Below are 9,503 nucleotides of genomic sequence, written 5' to 3' on the forward strand. Positions count from 1 at the left end.
GCGGTAGAGAGAGAGAGAGAGAGGTAGAGACAGCCGGTGCGGTAGAGAGAGGAGTAGAGACAGCCGGTGCAGTAGAGAGAGAGAGGTAGAGACAGCCGGTGCAGTAGAGAGAGAGGTAGAGACAGCCGGTGCAGTAGAGAGAGAGAGATAGAGACAGCCGGTGCGGTAGAGAGAGGAGTAGAGACAGCCGGTGCAGTAGAGAGAGAGAGGTAGAGACAGCCGGTGCGGTAGAGAGAGAGAGAGGTAGAGACAGCCGGTGTGGTAGAGAGAGAGGTAGAGACAGCCGGTGCGGTAGAGAGTGAGAGACAGCCGGTGCGGTAGAGAGAGAGAGGTAGAGACAGCCGGTGAGGTAGAGAGAGAGAGGTAGAGACAGCTGGTGAGGTAGAGAGAGAGAGGTAGAGACAGCCGGTGCGGTAGAGAGAGAGAGGTAGAGACAGCCGGTGAGGTAGAGAGAGAGAGGTAGAGACAGCCGGTGCGGTAGAGAGGTAGAGACAGCCGGTGCGGTAGATAGAGAGGTAGAGACAGCCGGTGCGGTAGAGAGAGAGGTAGAGACAGCCGGTGCGGTAGAGAGAGAGGTAGAGACAGCCGGTGCGGTAGAGAGGTAGAGACAGCCGGTGCGGTAGAGATGTAGAGACAGCCGGTGCGGTAGAGAGAGAGAGGTAGAGACAATTTCAATAAACATTTGTAATGGAATTTCTGCTATTTAATTTTCTACAATGGGCAATCATAGTAGTCACAAACCACAGTTGGGTTCACAAGTTTGGACAGTATAGGATAGTACAATACAGTATAGGATAGTACAATACAGTAGAGTAGAGTACAGTATAGGATAGTACAATACAGTACAGTAGAGTACAGTACAGTACAATACAGTATAGGATAGTACAATACAGTACAGTAGAGTACAGTACAGTAGAGTTCAGTACAGTACAGTAGAGTAGAGTTCATTACAGTACAATACAGTACAGTAGAGTACAGTACAGTACATTACAGTACAGTACAGTACAGTACAGTACAGTAGAGTTCAGTACAGTACAATACAGTACAGTACAGTACATTACATTACAGTACAGTGCAGTACAGTAGAGTTCAGTACAGTAGAGTTCAGTACAGTTCATTACAGTAGAGTATAGTATAGTACAGTACAGTAGAGTACAGTAGAGTTTAATACAGTACAGTACACAGTAGAGTTCAGTAGAGTACAGTACAGTAGAGTTCAGTACATTACAGTACAGTACATTACAGTACATTACAGTACATTACAGTACATTACAGTACAGTAGAGATCAGTACAGTACATTACATTACAGTACATTACATTACATTACAGTACATTACAGTACAGTACATTACATTACAGTACAGTAGAGATCAGTACAGTACAGTAGAGTATAGTATAGTACATTACAGTGGAGTAGAGTATAGTACATTACAGTGGAGTAGAGTTCAGTACAGTACAGTAGAGTTCAGTACAGTACAGTACATTACATTACAGTACAGTAGAGATCAGTACAGTACAGTAGAGTTCAGTACAGTACATTACATTACAGTACATTACATTACAGTACATTACAGTACAGTAGAGTAGAGATCAGTACAGTACATTACAGTACAGTAGAATTCAGTACAGTAGAGTATAGTATCGTACATTACAGTACAGTAGAGTTCAGTACAGTACAGTAGAGTTCAGTACAGTACAGTGGAGTAGAGTTTAGTACAGTAGAGTACAGTGCAGTATAGTACAGTACAGTAGAGTTCAGTACAGTGCAGTTCTGTACAGTACAGTAGAGTATAGTATAGTACATTACAGTACAGTAGAGTTCAGTACAGTAGAGTTCAGTACAGTACAGTTCAGTACAGTATAGTAGAGTTCAGTACAGTAGAGTTCAGTACAGTACAGTAGAGTTCAGTACAGTATAGTAGAGTTCAGTACAGTAGAGTTCAGTACAGTACAGTAGAGTTCAGTACAGTACAGTAGAGTTCAGTACAGTGCAGTTCCGTACAGTACAGTAGAGTATAGTATAGTACATTACAGTACAGTAGAGTATAGTATCGTACATTACAGTACCGTAGAGTTCAGTACAGTACAGTGGAGTAGAGTTTAGTACAGTAGAGTACAGTGCAGTATAGTACAGTACAGTAGAGTTCAGTACAGTGCAGTTCTGTACAGTACAGTAGAGTATAGTATAGTACATTACAGTACAGTAGAGTTCAGTACAGTAGAGTTCAGTACAGTACAGTTCAGTACAGTACAGTAGAGTTCAGTACAGTACAGTAGAGTTCAGTACAGTATAGTAGAGTTCAGTACAGTAGAGTTCAGTACAGTACAGTAGAGTTCAGTACAGTATAGTAGAGTTCAGTACAGTAGAGTTCAGTACAGTACAGTAGAGTTCAGTACAGTGCAGTTCCGTACAGTACAGTAGAGTATAGTATAGTACATTACAGTACAGTAGAGTATAGTATCGTACATTACAGTACAGTAGAGTTCAGTACAGTATAGTAGAGTTCAGTACAGTACAGTTCAGTACAGTACAGTGGAATTCAGTACAGTACAGTAGAGTAGAGTAGAGTTCAGTACAGTACAGTTCAGTACAGTACAGTAGAGTTCAGTACAGTACAGTAGAGTTCAGTACAGTGCAGTTCCGTACAGTAGAGTATAGTATAGTACAGTACAGTAGAGTAGAGTATAGTATAGTACATTACAGTGGAGTACAGTTCAGTACAGTAGAGTTCAGTACAGTACAGTAGAGTTCAGTACAGTAGAGTTCAGTACAGTAGAGTTCAGTACAGTACAGTAGAGTTCAGTACAGTAGAGTTCAGTACAGTACAGTTCAGTACAGTACAGTTCAGTACAGTACGGTGGAGTTCAGTACAGTACAGTAGAGTAGAGTACAGTACAGTACAGTAGAGCTTAATACAGTAGAGTACAGTAAAATGTAATACAGTAGAGTACAATAAAGTGTAATACAGTAGAGTACACCACAGAGTTCAGGACAGTAGAGTATAGTATAGTACATTACAGTGGAGTGAAGTTTAGTACAGTACAGTAGAGTTTAATACAGTAGAGTACACTGTCGAGTTCAGTTGAGTAGAGTTCAGTAGAGTAGAGTTCAGTAGAGTAGAGTTCAGTAGAGTAGAGTTCAGTAGAGTAGAGTTCAGTAGAGTAGAGTTCAGTAGAGTAGAGTTCAGTACAGCAGAGTTCAGTAGAGTAGAGTTCAGTAGAGTAGAGTTCAGTACAGCAGAGTTCAGTAGAGTAGAGTTCAGTAGAGTACAGTAGAGTTCAGTACAGTACAGTATAGTAGAGCTTAATACAGTAGAGTACACCGCAGAGTTCAGTACAGTACAGTAGAGTATAGTACATTACAGTGGAATAGAGTTTAGTACAGTACAGTAGAGTTTAATACAGTTGAGTACACTGTCGAGTTCAGTAGAGTACAGTAGAGTAGAGTTCAGTAGAGTACAGTAGAGTAGAGTTCAATACAGTTCAGTAGAGTAGAGTTCAATACAGTACAGTAGAGTTCAAGAAGAGTTCAGTAGAGTACAGTACAGTAGAGTTCAGTAGAGTAGAGTTCAAGAATAGTTCAGTAGAGTACAGTACAGTAGAGTTCAGTAGAGTTCAGTAGAGTAGAGTTCAGTATAGTACAGTAGAGTAGAGTTCAGTAGAGTTCAGTAGAGTAGAGTTCAGTAGAGTAGAGTTCAGTACAGTAGAGTTCAGTTCAGTAGAGTTCAGTAGAGTTCAGTAGAGTAGAGTTCAGTAGAGTAGAGTAGAGTAGAGTTCAATACAGTTCAGTAGTGTAGAGTTCAATACAGTACAGTAGAGTTCAAGAAGAGTTCAGTAGTTCAGTACAGTAGAGTTCAGTAGAGTTCAAGAATAGTTCAGTAGAGTACAGTACAGTAGAGTTCAGTAGAGTAGAGTTCAGTATAGTACAGTAGAGTAGAGTTCAGTAGAGTATAGTTCAGTAGACTACAGTAGAGTAGAGTTCAGTAGAGTAGAGTTCAGTACAGTAGATTATAGTTCAGTACAGTAGAGTAAAGTTTAGTAGAGTATAATTCAGTAGCGAGAGTAGAGTGGAGTAGAGTTCAGTAGAGTGGAGTTCAGTAGAGTACAATACAGTAGAGTTCAGTATAGTTCAGTAGTGTACAGTAGAGTTCAGGAGAGTAGAGTTCAGCACAGTAAAGTACAGTAGAGTTCAGAACAGTAGAGTACAGTAGAGTTTAATACAGTACAGTACACAGTAGAGTTCAGTAGAGTAGAGTACAGTTGAGTGCAGTACAGTACAGTAGAGTTTAGTAGATTACAGTAGAGTAAAGTAAAGTTCAGTAGAGTTCAGTGGAGTAAAGTTGAGAAGAGTACAGTAAAGTTCAGTAGAGTACAGTAAAGTTAAGTACAGTAGAGTTCAGTAGATTACAGTAGAGTAAAGTAAAGTTGAGTAGAGTTCAGTAGAGTACAGTACAGTAGAGTTCAGTAGAGTAGAGTACAGTACAGTAGAGTTCAGTAGAGTAGAGTTCAGTAGAGTACAGTACAGTAGAGTTCAGTAGAGTTCAGTACAGTACAGTAGAGTTCAGTACAGTACATTACAGTAGAGTTCAGTCAAGTGCAGTACAGTACAGTAGAGTTCGGGAGATTACTGTAGAGTAAAGTAAAGTTGAGTAGTGTTCAGTAGAGTAAAGTTGAGTAGAGTAGAGTTCAGTGGAGTACCATACTGTAGAATAGAGTTCAGTACATTAGAGTTCAGTAGAGTAGAGTTCAGTAGAGTACAGTAGCGTTCAGTACAATATAATACACACAAGAGTTTAATACAGTAGACAGTACACAGTAGAGCAAACGAGTTGAGTACAACTGTATTCTACTTTTCTGTAATATACTGTATTCTTCTGTACTGTACTGAACTCTACTGTACTCTACTCTACTGAACTCTACTGTACTGTATTCTACTGTTCTGTAATATACTGTATTCTATTGTACTGTACTGAACTGTACTGTACTCTACTCTACTGAACTCTACTCTACTGAACTCTACTGTACTGTATTCTACTGTTCTGTAATATACTGTATTCTACTGTACTATACTGAACTCTACTGTACTCTACTCTACTGTTCTGTAATGTACTGTATTCTACTGTACTATATTCTACTGTACTGTAATGTACTGTATTCTACTGTACTCTATTCTACTGTACTGTAATGTACTGTATTCTACTGTACTGCACTGTATTCTACTGTTCTGTAATGTACCATGTTCTACTGTACTGTACTGTATTATACTGTACTCTACTGTTTTGTACTGTACTGTATTCTACTGTAATGTAATGTACTGTATTCTACTGTTCTGTAATGTACTGTATTCTACTGTACTGTACTGTATTATGCTGTACTGTATTCTACTGTACTGTACTGTATTCTACTGTATTCTACTGTTCTGTACTGTACTGTATTCTACTGTACTCTACTGTACTGTACTGTATTCTACTGTTCTGTACTGTATCCTACTGTACTGTACTGTACTGTACTGTACTGTACTGTACTGTATTCTACTGTTCTGTACTGTACTGTACTCTACTGTTTTGTACTGTACGGTATTCTACTGTTCTCTACTGTACTGTACTGTATTATACTGTTCTCTACTGTACTGTACTGTACTGTATTCTACCGTATTCTATTGTACTGTACTGTACTCTACTGTTCTGTACTGTATCCTACTGTACTGTACTGTACTGTACTGTACTGTATTCTACTGTTCTGTACTGTACTGTACTCTACTGTTTTGTACTGTACAGTATTCTACTGTTCTCTACTGTTCTGTACTGTACTCTACTGTTCTGTACTGTACTGTATTCTACTGTATTCTATTGTACTGTACTGTACTCTACTGTTCTGTACTGTACTGTATTCTACTGTTCTGTACTGTACTGTATTCTACTGTTCTGTACTGTACTCTACTGTTCTGTACTGTACTGTACTCTAACTGTTCTGTACTGTACTGTATTTTACTGTTCTGTTCTGTACTCTACTGTTCTGTTCTGTATTCTACTGTTCTGTACTGTACTGTTCTGTATTCTACTGTTCTGTACTGTTCTGTATTCTACTGTTCTGTTCTGTTTTCTACTGTTCTGTACTGTACTGTGTTCTACTTCAGTGTACTGTACTGTACTCTACTGTATTCTACTGTACTGTACTGTACTCTACTGTTCTGTACTGTTCTGTATTCTACTGTTCTGTATTCTACTGTTCTGTTCTGTATTCTACTGTTCTGTACTGTTCTGTATTCTACTGTACTGTTCTGTATTCTACCATTCTGTAGTGTTCTGTACTCTACTGTTCTGTTCTGTATTCTACTGTTCTGTACTGTTCTGTATTCTACTGTTCTGTGCTGTTCTGTATTCTACTGTTCTGTTCTGTGTTCTACTGTTCTGTTCTGCATTCTACTGTTCTGTTCTGTATTCTACTGTTCTGTACTGTTCTATATTCTACTGTTCTGTACTGTTCTGTATTCTACTGTTCTGTACTCTACTGTTCTGTATTCTACTGTTCTGTTCTGTATTCTACTGTTCTGTACTGTTCTGTATTCTACTGTTCTGTATTCTACTGTTCTGTTCTGTATTCTACTGTTCTGTACTGTTCTGTATTCTACTGTTCTGTACTGTTCTGTATTCTACTGTTCTGTACTGTACTGTATTCTACTGTATTCTACTGTTTTGTACTGTTCTGTATTCTACTGTTCTGTTCTGTACTGTATTCTACTGTTCTGTACTGTTCTGTATTCTACTGTTCTGTTCTGTACTGTATTCTACTGTTCTGTACTGTTCTGTATTCTACTGTTCTGTATTATACTGTTCTGTACTCTTCTGTATTCTACTGTTCTGTATTCTACTGTTCTGTTCTGTATTCTACTGTTCTGTACTGTTCTGTATTCTACTGTTCTGTACTGTACTGTATTCTACTGTATTGTACTGTTCTGTACTGTATTTTACTGTTCTGTTCTGTACTCTACTGTTCTGTACTGTTCTGTATTCTACTGTTCTGTATTCTACTGCTCTGTACTGTACTGTATTCTACTGTATTGTACTGTTCTGTACTGTACTGTATTTTACTGTTCTGTTCTTTACTCTACTGTTCTGTACTGTATTCTACTGTTCTGTACTGTTCTGTATTCTACTGTTCTGTATTCTACTGTTCTGTACTGTTCTGTATTCTACTGTTCTGTATTCTACTGCTCTGTACTGTACTGTATTCTACTGTATTGTACTGTACTCTACTGTTCTGTTCTGTATTCTATTGTTCTGTACTGTTCTGTATTCTACTGTTCTGTATTCTACTGCTCTGTACTGTACTGTATTCTACTGTATTGTACTGTTCTGTACTGTACTGTATTTTACTGTTCTGTTCTGTACTCTACTGTTCTGTTCTGTATTCTACTGTTCTGTATTCTACTGCTCTGTTCTGTATTCTACTGTTATGTTCTGTACTCTACTGTTCTGTTCTGTACTGTACTGTATTCTACTGTTCTGTTCTGTACTCTACTGTTCTGTTCTGTACTGTATTCTACTGTTCTGTATTCTACTGTATTCTACTGTTCTGTACTGTACTGTATTCTACTGTTCTGTATTCTACTGTTCTGTACTGTACTGTATTCTACTGTTCTGTACTGTACTGTATTCTACTGGTCCCTACTGTTCTGTATTCTACTGTTCTGTTCTGCATTCTACTGTTCTGTTCTGTACTGTATTCTACTGTATTCTACTGTTCTGTACTCTACTGTTCTGTACTCTACTGTTCTGTACTGTTCTGTACTGTACTCTACTGTTCTGTTCTGTACTGTATTCTACTGTATTCTACTGTTCTGTACTGTTCTGTATTCTACTGTACTGTATTCTACTGTTCTGTTCTGTACTGTATTCTACTGTTCTGTTCTGTACTCTACTGTTCTGTTCTGTACTCTACTGTTCTGTACTGTACTCTACTGTTCTGTACTGTACTCTACTGTTCTGTACTGTATTCTACTGTTCTGTACTGTATTCTACTGTTCTGTTCTGTACTGTTCTGTACTCTACTGTTCTGTACTGTACTCTACTGTTCTGTACTGTATTCTACTGTTCTGTACTGTATTTTTACTGTTCTGTTCTGTACTGTACTCTACTGTTCTGTACTGTATTCTACTGTTCTGTACTGTACTCTACTCTACTGTTCTGTACTCTACTGTTCTGTACTGTACTCTACTGTTCTGTTCTGTACTGTACTCTACTGTTCTGTTCTGTACTGTACTCTACTGTTCTGTTCTGTACTGTACTGTATTCTACTGTTCTGTTCTGTACTGTACTCTACTGTTCTGTACTGTATTCTACTGTTCTGTACTGTACTCTACTGTTCTGTTCTGTACTGTATTCTACTGTTCTGTACTGTATTCTACTGTTCTGTACTGTTCTGTACTGTATTCTACTGTTCTGTTCTGTACTGTACTCTACTGTTCTGTACTGTATTCTACTGTTCTGTACTGTACTCTACTGTTCTGTTCTGTACTGTATTCTACTGTTCTGTACTGTACTCTACTGTTCTGTTCTGTACTGTATTCTACTGTTCTGTACTGTACTCTACTGTTCTGTTCTGTACTGTACTCTACTGTTCTGTTCTGTACTGTACTGTATTCTACTGTTCTGTTCTGTACTGTACTCTACTGTTCTGTACTGTATTCTACTGTTCTGTACTGTACTCTACTGTTCTGTTCTGTACTGTATTCTACTGTTCTGTACTGTATTCTACTGTTCTGTACTGTTCTGTACTGTATTCTACTGTTCTGTACTGTATTCTACTGTATTATACTGTTCTGTACTGTATTCTACTGTTCTGTACTGTATTCTACTGTATTATACTGTTCTGTACTGTTCTGTATTCTACTGTTCTGTACTGTATTCTACTGTTCTGTACTGTACCCTACTGTTCTGTTCTGTACTGTACTCTACTGTTCTGTACTGTATTCTACTGTTCTGTACTGTATTCTACTGTTCTGTATTCTACTGTTCTGTACTGTACTGTATTCTACTGTATTCTACTGTTCTGTACTGTACTGTATTCTACTGTTCTGTACTGTACTCTACTGTTCTGTATTGTATTCTACTGTTCTGTACTGTATTCTACTGTGTTCTACTGTTCTGTCCTGTACTGTATTCTACTGTTCTGTACTGTTCTGTATTCTACTGTTCTGTTCTGTACTGTATTCTACTGTTCTGTACTGTGCTGTATTCTACTGTTCTGTTCTGTACTGTATTCTACTGTTCTGTACTGTGCTGTACTCTACTGTTCTGTACTCTACTGTTCTGTACTGTACTCTACTGTTCTGTTCTGTACTGTATTCTACTGTGTTCTACTGTTCTGTCCTGTACTGTATTCTACTGTTCTGTTCTGTACTGTATTCTACTGGTCTGTACTGTTCTGTATTCTACTGTTCTGTACTCTACTGTATACTACTGTGTTCTACTGTTCTGTCCTGTACTGTATTCTACTGTTC

Source organism: Oncorhynchus gorbuscha, linkage group LG10 (genome assembly GCF_021184085.1).
Source record: "Oncorhynchus gorbuscha isolate QuinsamMale2020 ecotype Even-year linkage group LG10, OgorEven_v1.0, whole genome shotgun sequence".
NCBI lineage: Eukaryota > Metazoa > Chordata > Actinopteri > Salmoniformes > Salmonidae > Oncorhynchus > Oncorhynchus gorbuscha.